This window comes from Sorex fumeus, unplaced genomic scaffold (genome assembly GCF_029834395.1).
Source record: "Sorex fumeus unplaced genomic scaffold, SorFum_2.1 ptg000006l, whole genome shotgun sequence".
Classification (NCBI taxonomy): Eukaryota; Metazoa; Chordata; class Mammalia; order Eulipotyphla; family Soricidae; genus Sorex; species Sorex fumeus.
This window is the reverse complement of record NW_026606063.1, coordinates 19,861,812-19,878,696: the sequence shown is the minus strand read 5'-3', so window position 1 is coordinate 19,878,696 and position 16,885 is coordinate 19,861,812.

Here is a 16,885-nt window from a genome sequence, read left to right as displayed (position 1 = left end):
AATGCAGAGGGAAGATAATTATTTTAGCTAACAATATATTCCTGGAGGTCATAGTTAATATCTTTCTTGAAGCATGCAGCTTGATCGAATAATAAAATACACATGGATCTTTCTGTTAATTTTAACTTGAATGCCCAATGCCTGTTTGCAAATCCATGCTCAAGTATAACTTGCCATCCCCTGTGGGATATTCCTGATGAAAAAGTTAGAAAAGAATGAGGAAACTGAATCCAAATACATAGAAAGGTAGGAGAAAACAGTGGAAAGGTGAGTATGTGTTAGAGACAAGAGAAATGTGAGATGTGGATTGTTAATATGACAAATGTTTGTATCAGTTTACACTGAGATGGAATTAAGAACAACAGGAACTACAGATTACTGATTTACATTCTCCAAAACATTTCATCTCAGTAGAGTTCCACTGGGGAAAGATGTTCTAGGACAGCATTTTATGGTTTCTATGTTTCAAAAGATTCGTGCTAAGGGTATGTCAATGAGAAAATCAGTTCTTAAAGCTGCCCTTAAAGAGTGTCTAATGATTTGTGTAATAGCACTTCATATATGCCATTTCTAAAACCAGAGGAAAATTTATGCTGCTTCTTTTATCTGATAGCATTAATCGTTCATCCAGTATTGGTATATTCACTTCTGGACTGTTAATATTTTCTTCATTGGAAGATATTAAATACAAGTTTATGTTTCTGTGAAATGCAATAGGCAATTTAGAGAACACAAACTGGGATGCTACCATTTTTCTACTTCTAACTTGAAAAATTCATATATCTCTCTTCTCCAAACTATTAAAAAATGCTAAATGATTGGGTAAAGCTTATAACCATAACTTTAGACTTAGTAGGACTAATCTTCTAGTGAAATATATTGTATTGAGAAAAAATGTTGAAATGAAGAAACGTGAAATGATACAGAATAATGGTAATAGTTTCGAGTTTCACAGACAAATCTTTTGTGTTATTAAAGTTGCCCTGTAAACTTCAGGCACAGTACATAAAACTGAGCCAAATATGCACAAGAATTTCACCACAGTAAAACCAAAATAAATGCACAATAGTTCCCACCACTAGGATATCTTTGCCACAAGTGACAATCTTACTGCCACTATTATAACTGATCTCAGGTTAATTATTTATAGAACCGCAAAGCCATATCTTACAATACAGGATAAAGTAGACATAATGTTTACAAGTTTTTGTATTATAATTGACTTCCTATAGATCAGAGAATTAAAGGAACAGTGTTTTTCTACTCTACCCAGTAAGAATTTTATTAGGAAGGGCAAGCAGAGAAAATGAACAATAGCAACCAAATAAAAAGACTAGGGTAATTGTAAATATCCCTTACAATAAAAATATTAAAAATCATGAAATAAGATCCCTTTTTCTCCTAACAAATTCTTTGATGACTTTAAAGTTAATTAAACGGAAAAATATTAGTGACAAAAAATTTTAGAAAAATAATCCCTCTTAATATATTGCAGCTGCTTCTCAGAGTTAAATTGATACTGTCTGATGGAAATAATTTGTCAATTTGTATATTTAAAAAGAATTGCAAAGTGATACTTGCCTAGGATACAAGGCCAGCTGGAGTATAATCCCACCACCCCATATGATGCCCTGAGCCCCACTAGGAATAAACCGAAATTTCAGGGAAGAGGAAGCCCTGACTGAACATCCCAGATGTGACCCCAAAACAGCAAAAAAGAAATTACAAAATGTAAAATCCACTTCCAGTAATCTAAGGAAAGTGTTTATGAAAAACTTTAAGTATTCAAATTAATACAGACAAATTGAAGATAATACAAATAAATGTCCAACAGTAGAAAATGTATTAAATAAGTTTTATGCCATATTCATATGCTAGATTGTTGCTCATACATTTAAAAGAACTAATAATCAGGCTAAAGAAATAATACAATGGTCAAAGAACTTGTCTCTCCTGAGGCCACCAGCACCACATTTAGTTCCCTGATTATCACCAGAAATGGCCCAGAGCGACCCTGGGCACCATTGTATCTTGCATAAAAGCCTAAGTATAAACAAATCAATAAAAGAACAAATATCTATTGAAAACTGTTTAATGAATTTTTTGAAAAATAAAGCAGACTACAAAACAGCATGGTTACATTTTTGCATAAAAAGCAAAATTTATATTTATTCCTTGAAAGTATTTTAATGAGTTTAGTAACTTGCAGTTTTATTTTCTGCTAACTTGTAATTAGTAAATTTTGCATACATCTATTCAGTCACAAAGTACCTAAAAACAGTGCAAAAAAAATAGATCCTGTCTATATTATTGTCTTAGAGTTATGCAGTTAACCTACTAGTGGTTAAAGAGAGATTATAAACGCTGGAGCGATAGCACAGCGGTAGGGCGTTTGCCTTGCACGCAGCCAACATGGCCGACCCGAGTTCGATTCCTCCGCCCCTCTCGGAGAGCCCGGCAAGCTACCGAGAGTATCTCACCCACACGCAGAACCTGACAAGCTCCCCGTGACGTGGCCAGCTCGATTTTTACAAATGATTTTTTAAAATAATTGTATCTCTTAAACATACTATGTCAAGTTGAAATTAGGTGACACTCTGAAGAAGCTAAACAGTTCAAAGACGTATGCTGTGTATAATACACATATAGTTGACAAGATAAATGCTAGCTTAAAGAAATTTAAATAAAGATATTATTTTTAAAAGCTTATGAGTTATGCACCATGCTGGATACTTTAAATATACCATGTTTTTCAAACGTGCTGATAACCATTTAAGTCAGGGATTGCTATTACTGTTTGTATAGATCATGAAAACAAGATTTAAATAAGTTAAATAGCTTGTTTAAGGTTAAATAGCTATAAATGACAGAGCTCTAGTCTGTAAACTTTTAAAACTCATTATCTTCTTTCTATTTTTCCACATACTTCAAAATTTCCTAATTTTGTGTCAAAAATTGTGTTAAAATAAAAGAACCCTGGGCCAGGGACATACCTCAACAGGCAAATGTGTTACATGCAGGAGGCCCAGGATGAATACTCAGCACACTTAGCTTGTGTTCCACCAAGAGTGACTCCCAAATGCAACAATGGAAGTAACCCCAAGCATCACCAAGTATAGCCCAAAAGCAAAACCAAAATATGGAAATTCTGCATGCTACATGAGAAAATTTCACTCTGTTCTCCAAATTTATCCCATTTGACTAGATAAAATTCATATTAAATTATTAGCATGATAGATGAGAAAGAGAAAAAAGTAGATAATTTTAAAAATATGAATTCCATAGATCTCTTATAGTTACAATAAAAAATATTTTTCCTAGTACTCTACAAGATTGGATAATCGGGAGAACTGGCCTTTGCTAGTCTCTGAAGTAATTTCCCAGTCCTATGACCTACATAGGATGAAATTATTTAGCAAGAAAAGGAAAAATCAAAGATGAAGTGCTTATTACAGTTTGGAAAAAGTAAAATTAACTGGTTTCTAACCTTAGTTATTTTTAGTTTGTGAGACAAAATGATTTTGGTTAAGCTATATGTTCAGATCACCCATTATCTATCTATGAAACTCCACAAGACTCATAGCAAATACCTATTAAATTATAAAAGTATTCTGATAGTCAGGAATTTTAATCCAATGTCAACTATAATGTTGACTTTTCTGGCATCATTAAATTGACGGTGAAAGTAATGTTCTGACTGCAAGGATTCATATAATATGTGTTGGTTCTCATAAAGGAAAGATGAAACACACACACACACACACACAGTGTTATTCAGTGTTGATGGCATCAATTGTTCTGATTCTAATTAAGGTAAATAGGTTGTCTGTATGTCTCATACACTTCTCACCCACATGCCCCAAATAACAATTCAAAAAGATCTTATAATATTTTACTTTGATATATGTGCATGAGCCACAAGGAACTACATAATGTCTTTGTAAAAAAAGATTTTAGGTTGATGATTAAAAGTGAGGCTAAACATCAAAGAAAATGCCTTCTGACTCATTACTTGTGTAATGCCCACTGGTCACATTTCCTCCTAGGAGCTAGTTTTCCAAAGAAAGTGCCAGAGAAATGCTTCATTAACCTTGGCTTCTGAGCCAAGGTTGAAGCAATATTCTTTGGTAAATGTGTCATCACCACAAGAGCGTGTACCAAGATATCTTTATGCCACTGATTTCTAAAGAAAGCTAAAGTTTGTCATTTTACAATCAGTCACAGAAAAATATTTTTGTAAAGGGTGGAGCAAACAATGTTAAATAGATCTGAAAGCATTCACAGTGGCTTTCCCTTTTGTTTATTCTTGCTCACTTAGTATATCACGTGCACCTGAGTTTTGAGTATGTTTAATGTAAAGTCCATATCCTATGAAACTGACTCCACAAGACTCATAGCAAATACCTATTAAATTATAAAAGCATTCTGATAGCCAGGAATTTTTATCCAATGTCAACTATAATGTTGGGTATGTTTAACGTAAAGTCCATTTCTTTGGAATAATAATATTTTACTTTCTTCTGCTTCACAAATTTTACTCATATGTGGTAAAACTAAACTTTATAAACTTTCTTTCATGGTTCATAATATTTGTAGTATGAGAACATAAAAGTTTTATTACAAATTAAACTTTAAATAGGACCTTCAACCAAAGTTAAGGATTCTAGGTCAGAGCCATATTACAGGGATAAAGACTTGCTTTGCCTGAAACTATCTCCTGTTCGGTCCCCAGCACAGTAAGGTAATACCCCTTATGTCACAGGGCATGCCCCCACGCCCAGAGAGAGGAATAACCCTAGTTATTTAGTTGACACACGGTCATGTGTCAACTAAAATATATGAATATATGTTTATTGCATGTATGTATTCTACACAAAAGTACACAGTTTTTACATACACAAAATATATAACAAAATCCTAAAGCAAAAAATACATACAATACTATCTTGAGATTTGTATAACTAAAGAAAAAATGATTTTAAAAAACACAAATATAAATAAGATCAAGAAGATATAATACTCTAAAACAGTTTAAATTCTTTCATATTAATATAAATAGATGGAAATAATTATAATAAATAATTTCTTTACACGATATCCTTAAGTAGAGGCACAATTTATTTTATTAAACTCATGTTAACATGACTTTCTTTATAAGCATAAAAGAGGAGACAATGAGGGTGAAGAAAAGAGGAGTAACTTCAGGAGGAAATTTAGTAGTTATCTAATGTTATTCTTATCAATACAATGAGCATTACAACATTTGCTTCATAGGTAATTCTGTAACTCACAAACACTGCTGATAAGACTATATTTATACTACTTTTTTTTTGGGAAACCATTTCAATTCCTTAAAGCGTTAAACATAAATCCATCTCACGACTGCAATTCTTCTCTTAAGCATTATTCAAGAGAAGTAAAAACATGTTCACCAAGGCTCTATACAAGAACGTTCAAGGTTGTTTTGTTAATGGGGGTCATCATGTAGTGCCTAGATAAAAATTCTGCGATAATACTCTTACATTGCCACACTCCTCAGCAACAGAAAGGAACACATGATTGATACACACAACAATAAAACATTAAATGGACATAGAAGCATTGTGCTGAGCAAAACTTGGGACATAAAAAAGCATATAATGCATTATTTCATTTATATAAAACCCTAGAATATACAAAACTGACCTATACTGATAGAAATCATGTCAAGTGTGTTTTTACTTCCCTCTCTGGAGTGGGAATAGAGAAGGATGGGGAAATGGCAGGTTATTTCTTTCTCTTTGTTTCGCATTTCCCAGAAATTTATAATTATATTTAATGATGGGATGACAAGTGGTGGACATTTTCATAGCAATGTTTTATTTGTATATGGTTGTGTAAAAACTCTTTTATAGTTTTCCTTGTTACTGTTTTTGACATATTACAATGATCAATTTGTCCATTTTATTCTTTACCATCTTTAATATAGTATTGTAATACAAGCGTTCCTTTTAGTGCCATATTTGACTATATACTCATTGGTTTTTATTGCAACTTATCCATAAAGTTGGTCATTTTAACGTGGTTCCTCTTCATTTAGAAGTCATAAAAGTAACTGCTCTCCTTTATATGTTTAATTTCTAATGGTTTTGTTTGCCTTTTAGGGGTTTTATGTTATGATCATGTGACTTAGTCTGAACAATTTCTAGTTCTGAGTGGCTTGGTTTTTCTTTTGAGATATCCAATAGCTTTCATACATGCCCCATCTCTATTTTAAAGAATGCAGGGAGATATTCCTGGGGTTAAGGTGGTTGCCTTGCATGTATATTCCCACCACCACATAATACTCCCAGCACTATTGGCTGTGGTCCCAAAAATATTACATATCATCTACATTGTCAGTCAGATACCCAATATGCATATTTGGCCTATCTGAACCTCCTTTTTATTACACAAATAAAAATTCTTTATCTTTTAATTTTATGTTGATTTATAATAAAAGTTTATGTCTCATAGATCGTGGGTAGATTTTAAATCTGATATCAAGTACTCTTTGCCTTATTTAATGAAGCATGAGGAAAAAAAACCTATGGGAAGTCATCTCCTTAACAATAACCCCAAAAGATAAAATATGCCCCTAGGCAAACTAGTTTAGGCCTTAAAATGCAAAGGATTTGCAAATGTGCACCCAGAAAAGAACAGAATAGCAGGAAATAATAGAATAGTTAACAAATATTTGCAGCTGCAAATGTGCCAGGCAAGCATAGAATAAGACAGAAGTTGTTTTTTTTTTTAAAAAAATAAGTCTTGAGCAACAGCACAGCAGTAGGTTGTTTGCTTTGTGCACAGCCAGCCCAGACGGGTTCCATTCCTCCACCCCTCTCAGAGAGCCCTGCAAGCTAACAAGAGAATCTTGCCCTCATGGCAAAGCTTGGCAAGCTACCTGTGACGTATTCAATATGCCAAAACCAGTAACAAGTCTCACGATGGAGACGTTACTGGGCCCGTTCAAGCAAATCGATGAACAACGGGAGGACAGTGACAGTATAACAGTGTTAAATATTGGAGTAGCTTGGGCAAAAATAGAATAGAAAACTGTCACAGACTTTATTGAGGGTGTCTTTTGATTGGTAATATGAAATATGCCCACCTCTGCTCTTTGCCTATTGAACATTAATGTGTCACTCACTACCTTTAAAGTCTCTGTCAACTTAAATAATTGTTCATCTGTTGGCAGTCTGTCTTTGGGTGGGGGAATTATATAAAAAATAAATAATCAAGGATGGCTGCTAAGTGACCCTAAAGCTTGAACAATTCATGTGTGGTTCCTAAAGGAGAAAGAGAGTAAAAGGGAATGCACCTGCCATAGAGGCAGGGGAGGGGCAATGTTACTGGGAACATTGGTGGTGGAGAATAGGCACTGGTGGAGGGATGGGTACTCGATCATTGTATGACTGAAACGCAAGCATGAAAGTTTGTAAGTCTGTAACTGAACCTCACGGTGATTCACTAAAAAATGTTTTAAAAAATCTAAAACTTAAAAAAAAATCATGTGTTTGCCTTCTTATACAGTTGTTTATCTCATTCTCTGCTACCCAACCTCAACCTCTCTTGGACACTAAATGGAGGTTTAAGGTCAAAGTTTACATAAGGAAGTAAACCACCCCAAATCACACCGCATAATAGAGTTTAAGACAAAAACTGTCATCCATGCATTCTTACTTGAGTATCTACATTAACAAAGGTTTACTATGTCCAGGGTATCCAAAATAAGTGGTATGAATATATTACATTTGTTACTTATCTCAAGGAGAGGCTGATAAAATCCCAAGGCCGAACTAGGCTGCCAAAACGAAGAAAGACAAAAATGTTGGTCTGTACTTTCAATGCATGTACGCTGGCATCAGATGCATCCACGGAGGACCTGATGGTATAAGCGCGAAAGATCAAGTATGACATCATTGGTCTGACCAAAATGAGAAGACATCAATCACGTCACATCGTTTTCGACACTGGAGAAGAACTGTTCCTTGGAACATGTGACAAAAGAGGCAGAGGTGGTGTCAGTATCCTTGTCAACACAAATTTAGCCATGAGCATTGATTCATTCGAATGCCTAACGACCTGAAACGGACAATTACACTTGAATAGATGTGGCTCACTGCTGGCAGTGTCTATCTTTGTTGTCTATGCACCAACATCCAATTATGGTGAAAGAGAAATTGAGAAGTTCTACATGGAGCTGGAGAAGTTCTATAAAGAAGACCACACCTTCTACAAGATCATTGTCGGTGATTTTAATGCCAAGATAGGACCAAGAAGATCAGCTGATGAACTCTATATCAGGACCCATGGCCTATAATGGAATGAACAGGGTGACAGACTGTCTGAGTTCATTATGTCAACCAAGACCATCCATGGTAACTCACAGTTCCAAAAGGCTGGATCTAAACGTTGGACATGGGAGTCTCCCAGTGGATGGTTCCACAATGAAATAGAGCACATCATATTCAATCGGCGGTTTTGCCTAACAGATGTTGCTGTTGTCCCAAAATTCTAAATGGGATCGGACCACCATTTCCTTAGTGCAAAATTCTACCTCACAGATTGGGGAGAAAAGAATGCAAAGTTTAAGAAGAGAACTCCCAGAACAACCACCAACTGGGAGCTCTTTGGCTCTGCTGCGGTGACATGGGAAGATGCCGTCATTGACAACATTGATGAGGAATACGATTGAATGATTCAGCACCTCCATGATTGTGCGAGGAATGCCAAGAAAAAGATAACCACAAAAAAACGCCTTTCTTCGAACAATTTTGAACTTAATCGGCAACGTGGCTTGGCACATGCCTCAGGCAACTGCAAGCGAACATCCAAGCTGGCAAAACAGTGCAGAGAAGCGACCAAGGATGACCTCAAAGACAGGAGAGGAGCGGTGCTGGCAGATGCAGCAGAAGCTGGGGAAAGCATTCGTAATGCCTGCTTGTCCTTCAACAACTACAAGACCAAGATGACTACCCTCCGACATCCTGATGGATCTATCACATCTTCCAGAAGGGCAATGGAGATTATTCATGACTTCTACTCAGATCTCTTTAATAGCCATGTCCACTTGCCCACATACCAAATTCCGCAGGATGGATATGTCATTCCCAATGTTCTCCCTTCCAAAATCCAACATGCCATCACGTCGGTAAAGAAACAAAGAGCACCTGGCCCAGACAAGGTCAGACCTTAACACCTGAAGAACTTACCATCAGTACTCATCAATACACTGGCTCGGCTCTTTACATGCTACCTGTCTGAATGCAAGGTTCCATCCCAGTGGAAAACCAGCAAGACCATACTACTATACAAGAAGGGAGACATCCACGACATTGGCAACTATCGCCAAATTTGCCTATTGTCTGTCATCTACAAACTGTTCACTCGAGTCATCCTAAATAGGATTGGCAGAACACTAGATGAAGGACAACCATGTGAACAAGCCAGATTCCAAAAAGGATTCAGCACCATCAACCATATCCACATGATAACTAAGCCCATTGAGGTTTCTCAGGAGTTCAAGATGCCGCTCTATCTAACGTTCATTGATTTAAAGAAGGTCTTTGATCCTGTTGAGAAGGAAGTGACCATAGAAGCCCTAGCCAATCAAGGCGTACAAACTCAATATATCAGGATCCTTCATGAGCTCTATTATGGATTCACTACCAGGATCTTACCATTCTACAAAGAAGTAATCATCCATGTCAAGAGAGTGGTTCGGCAGGGTGACATCATTTCACCAAAACTCTTCAGTGCCACTCTCGAGAACATCATGCGACGACTGGCATGGGAAGGAATGAGAGTGAAGATAGATGGTCGGCAACTACACCGTCTCTGCTTTGCTGATGATACCGTTCTAATAACACCAAACATCAGCCAAGCAGCACAAATGCTAAACCAACTTTGACCATGAGTGTAGAAAGGTCAGATTACAACTGAATCTCTCAAAGACAATGTTCATGAGAAACAGTCTTGTTCCTGATGTTCCACTCACTCTCAATGGAACCACCATCTCCGAATGCAACAGTTATATATACCTAGGTCGAGAAATCAACACGATGAATGACCTGACACCTGAGTTACGCAGGAGGAGGAGAGCGGCTTGGAATGCCTTCAAGAGCGTTGAAGAAATAATTAAGAGGACAAAGAACCTCCAGCTTCGAGCACATCTCTTCAATTCCACTGTTCTTCCTGCATTAACATATGTCTCAGAGACCTGGGCCCTATGAAAATAGGATGAGAACACTATTTGGGTCTCTCAAAGAGGAATCAAAAGAGCTATGCTTGGAATATCACGCTTCACTCAAATGAGAGATAGAATCCGGAGTACCGATCTCCATCAACGCTCAAGAATAAGGGATGCTGTCTCATTTGCCAAGGCACCAAAAATCAGATGGGCTGGACACGTAATGATGTTTAAAGATGACCACTGGACTAAAGCCATTACTGACTGGATTCCAAGGGACATCAAAAGATCGCGTGGACACCCACCTACAAGATGGTCAGACTTCTTTGTCAAGATCCTGAATGATCGGTTTGAGGCTCTGCATATTCCTAGAATGAGCAGATGCCATTGGGCTACTCTAGCACGCAACAGGGATGAATGGAGATGTTACTAGCACCCACTCAAGTAAATCAATGAGTAACGGGGTATCAAGTGATCAAGTGACTTATCTCAAGTACAACTGTGTCTTTGGAAAATACATAACAAGGGCAATGTTGCAAAAATTTCTACCTGTAAATAATGATAAGAAATGAAATGAGCTTGGCAAGAGCAACAGTATAAGAGATCAGACACTTGCCATGCATACAGCTGACACCAGTTCAATTCCCAGCACCACTAGGACCCATCTCTGAGCACAGATCTAGGAGTGAGTTCAACCTAGAGTAAGTCCTGAATACCACCAAAAAGATATCTTTTAAGAAACAGAAGGAAAAGTAAAAGAAATGATACAAGTCATTGAACTTTATTCTTAAATTAGGGTTGAAACTTGAATTTCAAATATAATTCTGACATTATATTTTATGACATGAACAGTTATAAAAAAAAAAGCTAGGTCTAATATCAGATTTTATCCTTCTTTACCCTTCAAACTTGATGAATGAGGAAGCCACCTTCCTAAAGATGGTGGAAGCCATCTTCCACCACCTAAAATCTAGCTCATTCTTTACAGAGCAGTTCTCAGGGTTTGCTCTGAAGTAAACCCTAGAAAACATTTTGAAAACAGTTTTGGGTAAAAACTGGTTCTCCTTGGGGAAAAAAAGTCATTCCATTTAAACCCTGATAAATGCCCCTAAAACTTTTGTGATTTATACTTGACCCAAGACTCTTTCTTTGGAGCTCTTCCAGTAATAAAAGTTCTCAAGTGTATAGCTTACTTCTTCTCACCTTATTTGTGTAATTTTAATTTTGTCATCTGATCCCATATTCTATAATTCAGAATATATGATAAAATTATGAAATCATATCTTACATTTGAGCACAATTTTGGGAGGGGGAATTGAAGTAACATGTTCTCAATACTGTTTACACTCATATTCACGTGTTGCTCTCTACCACCATCAGAGTGCCCAAGACTCTCCACCATGGTCCTGGTGTCACTTATAATTTGCCCCTTCCTCATTATTTTAGAATACACATATATGCACACAATAACAACAGAGTCAACTGACCTTGTGCCAGTGGGGTCCCTGTGTGACTTATGTGAAGTGGAGAGGAGAGAAGGAAATCTGTCCTTTTCTCTCGATTCACCTCTGCCCCCTGGGGAAAATGCTGGGGAAATCTAGGTCTGATGAGAGTTAGGTGGGAGTCTTGCTCCTTGCAGGAAAGAAGTCAGTCCTAGACCTTACCCAGGCCTTTCAGGTCCATTGCCTTTCTCTCAGAAAAGAATTTCAGGAGGAGATAAGCAGTGAAGTGTAATAAGTTTTATTTCAAAGGGTTTTGGGGGGTATTTTTCTTGGCTTTTTAATTTTTAATCACTTAAGCATCTTTAAAAAATTACATAGGCAGGTATATAGGAAAGGGCCTCCGTGACAATGGAATTTCTAGGAAATAATAAAACAAGTAGCCCAAGGTTTCAAAATGCCTAAAGCCCTGAAGCAAGACTGCCTCTATGGCAGGCACTTTTCCTCTCTCTCCCTCCCTTCCTCCTTCTCTCTTTCTCTCCCTCTCTCTTCCTCTATCTCTTTCTCATTACAGTTTGCAATCAGGTACTAAACTGAGGAAGTTTTAAGGGGGCGGGGGTGAGAGAAAAAAGATGACATGCTCATGAGAGAACACAGGCTTCTCCAGAGAGAAGAGAGATACCCCAATACACATCCCAGAGTTAGATATGACAGTACACATTTCCAGAAGGGAGATGCAGGCAACACATGTGCTCAAGTAGCACATATGTGAACTGATTCCAAGTTCTCATTTATGGGGTTTTTCCCAATCTGCCCCACATGGGGCTTTCTACCTAGGTACGAGTTCCTTGGTAGTGTAGATGCCAAGGGGTAGAATTAGGAGTAGCTGGCAGTGGTAGGGCATTTGCCTTGCAAGCAGCCAACATGGCCAACCCAAGTTCAATTCCTCCGCCCCTCTCAGAGAGCCTGGCAAGCTACCGAGAGTATCTTGCCTGCACAGCAAAGCTTGGCAAGCTCCCCATGATGTATTCAATAGGCCAAACACAGTAACAACAAGTCTCACTATGGAGACGTTACTGAGCCCACTCAAGCAAATTGATGAACAACGGGAGGACAGTGACCATGACTGTGACACAAATCTATCTTGGTCAGAACATAAGCCTGAGGCATTTGGCATCTGATGAGATGACAATGAAGACCTGGACCTGCAGAGCTAAGGTTCCTGCTGGACCTTCTCTGGGTTTGTGCTGGTGCCAGGCAAAGGTTTTATCAGACCTACTTCCTGTGTCCACAGGGCGGGTCCTTATAGCTTAGGACTAGTTGGTTTTTATTACTTCCCAAGAATTAATTGGCATGGGGGACCCTTTCCTATCTGTTCACATGCCTGCCTGCTCTGAGAGAACTAGCAATAAAGAGGAAACTGACCAACATTTTATCAAAGTCAAAGAGACGCCATTTATAATAAGCTGGCCTTGCTTCTCATGGAATTGAGCAAAACAGGTCCTTCAAAAATATATATAGTGTGTTCAGAAAGTCATCTTTGAGCCATCACTGATATTTTAAATGGACCTTTCTTCCTACTACATACTTTTCATTATTTTTCCAAAAGTCTCAGAGATGCAGAATTGATTATTAAAAATGTGAATCACTTTAGCACCTGTGCTCTATGTGAGATCAGCTAAAACTTCATAGTTTATTAACCCGAACTGTTCTCTAGACATAGTTAAATTAAAAGGGTGATATTAGTAGTTTCTCAGATAGATAAAAAGAGATGATGGGGTTCAAGTCAAACAATTATTCTCTAAAATGTTCCCACTTGTTTTATGACTGCTTTTATCACAGAACAAAACTGAAACCAAAGACTCTGTATTTAAATGCAATAACAAACAATCTTAATCTGAAAAAAACTAATTATGCATGTGGTAAAGTCTCATAGGAACATTTTGATACAGGTTCAGGATATGGCTTAGCTGCAGACAGAGCCAGTTTCAAGACGACATGTCTTACAGACATGAGACCTGAATTTGATCTCAGTAAAAAAATAGAACCATTTTGACCATCTCAAACTTGAATTGACTGAGATTGGGGTATGAAAATGTTGAGCAAAAGAACTTTGTACTCTGTCATAATTGTTGATTTAATCAAAATTCACAATTCCAGAGCCAAAGAGATACTACAGCAGTTAGAGCTCTGACTTGCATGCGGCTGACCATGGTTCTATCCCTGGCATCCCATATGATCCCCGGAGCACCTCCAGGAATAATTTCTGAGTGCAGAGCCAGGAGTAATCCTTGAGCATCACTGGGTGTGAACCCCCTGGAAAAAAATTGACAATTCCCACTAACAAACAAATATGTGCACACACATCTGTAGGATCAAGACAAACCTTTCTTCCAAATATTTTCCTCATATCATTTAACTAATATATTAGTTCAACAGTCCAGTCTAAGAAAATAATATTTCCAGTATATCTTAGAATTAAAATAAGCATGCACATAATTTCCAAGGAACTTTAATACAATTATTTGTTATAATTAAATCCTCAAACTCATAAATTGATCAATAGAAACCAAAGTATGTTTAAAGAACTACAGCAAATGTTTTCTTCTTGACACTCACTACTCATAATTTGGCTCCAAATTATATTTTTAGCATACTAATTTCTCCAAATGCTAGCATTTATCTCTTCCATGTCTCTTACTTTATTGCTTTTCAGCATAAATACATTTTTACATCTAGAAAACTTTTCCTCACCTGTTTGTTCATGGGTTTCCTTGTTTAGTAAGTATTCATTATGTCCCTACCACTGGAGACAACAGTGAAATGACAGACCAAAATTATGATTTTGTGATACCTATATTCTTGAGGGCTGGAGCGATAGCACAGCGGTAGGGCGTTTGCCTTGCACGCAGCCAACATGGCCGACCCAAGTTCGATTCCTCCGCCCCTCTCGGAGAGCCTGGCAAGCTACTGAGAGTATCTCGCCCGCATGGCAGAGACTGGCAAGCTCCCCGTGATGTATTCGATATGCCAAACACAGTAACAATGAGTCTCACGATGGAGACGTTACTGGGCCTGCTCGAGCAAATCAATGATCAACGGGAGGGCCTTTACCTTTTACCTTACCTTATATTCTTGAAAAATCATGGAAGATAGATAGTAAATAATAATTTTAATTAATATATATTGCCATTCAGAGACCAACAACTATGGACAAAGTTGACCAATGTATGTGGCTATGAGTATACTAGAAGAGACAGGGGACAAGTTTTCCAATTTAAACTCTTGACTCCTAGCAAAGTCCATTTTTATTTCCTAATCTTAAAATGATAACACCATGTAATGACCAACTCTAGTAGACTGTTACTTAACAATCTGCCATCATTGAAATTGCTTCTCTCATACATAAACGTATATAGTTGTAGGCAGTGTCCGATGCAGGCACAAAGAAATCATCCTGAAGGCTGAAGAGATGTGTATGTGGCTAACCCCTTTCAATTTGAGAGACTCCCTGACAAGTACAAGTTTTTGGAATCAAATAGGGATTAACAAGTGCCTTGTATTATCTTTCCAACTGTGTTAGTATCATTTTAAGAACTATATTTATCCAGATTTGAAGGTTTCCCTGTGTATTAACATATGTCAAAGACATATTTCAGAGTGGTAGATTTTTGCATTCCTATAAGAATGAATTATAAACAGTGGAATTGGGAGAGGAAGTTGAAATCTTACTTTTTTCCACTGACTCAACATACAACCTCTCTGGGAAGTTTTTGTCTTTTTTAAATAAGGGCATATGGAGCAGAAAGACAGTACAAAGGCTGAGCTGCTGGCTTTGCACATGGCTGACCCTAGTTTGATCTTTGACATTGTATAATGTGACTTGAATACCACCAGAAGTGATACCAGAGCACAGACCAATTTTGCCACGCCTCAGAAAAGTGAGGGGAGAGGCCAGATTATATCTGAATGTCTTTTGAACATAAAATACCATATTTTTCATTTATGTTAATAAAGTAAAGTAAGTAAAGGCCCTCCCGTTGATAGTCGATTTGCTCGAGCGGGCCCAGTAACGTCTCCATTGGAGACATTGTTGTTACTGTGTTTGGCATATCGAATACTCTCGGTAGCTTGCCAGGCTCTCCGAGAGGGGCGGAGGAATCAAACTCAGGTCGGCCATGTTGACTGCGTGCAAGGCAAATGCCCTACCGCTGTGTTATACACACACAATTTAATATTTCCTTATCAGTTAGTTGTGTTATTACTATTCAGTTGTGTGATTCTAAATCAAATACATCCAGGACTTTTAATGTAAAATTAAGTTGACCCACACTTACTTTCAATGACTAAAGTGACTGAGTATTATCACACAGGGGCGGGGGGCGGGGTGGAAGGGGTAAATTCCTCCTTTCTCTGCTTTTGTTCTATTCAGATCCACATTGGATGAAATGATGCACACCAACATGGGAATGAGCAATCTACTTTACTGAGGCCAGCAATGTAAATGCTAATCTCATCAAGAAACCCTCCCAGGGGCACACCCAGAGATAAGATATTTAATCTGTATACCTTCTGGCATTAGGCAAGTTGGCACATGAAACTATCCCTGAACCCAAGTGATTGCTCATAATCTTAAGAAATCCTAGTATTTTAACTCCTTCCTAGTATTTTTTAAACAAGATACTTTATTAATAATTATGAATAAATATTTAAATTTTCTGTGACTGTCAAAATTAGAATATTGACCACTTTGGAATTTGTGTTTAAAGCACTAAGTGTGAACTCAGAACTCACACAGGATCTAGAACCATTTATATAAATGTTCAAGATACAAAAACTAGAATTTCCCCAAATTATAGATTATGCAGGTTACTAAATATAGAATTTCCACTGTTGAGCAGGCTTAATTTCTTTGGATAAAACATTAACTACTCTAAGCAGTATTTTTATGAGTGGCAATTCCAAAACATAGTAAATTCATTACATTTCTAGCAGTAAATATTAAGATAGTCTGCAAAGACTGAAAATGGGATAAGTTTCATTATTAGATAAGAACAATTGTCCCTGGGGCCCCAGAGAGAGTACAGCAGATAGGGCACTTGCCTTGCATGCACGCAATCTGGGGTTCAGTCTCCAAACCCAACACTTCATATGGTCCCTCAGTCTCACAACCCAGAACCTTATATGGTCCTCTGAGCTCATCAGAACTGATTCCTGAGTGCAGAGCAAGGAATAA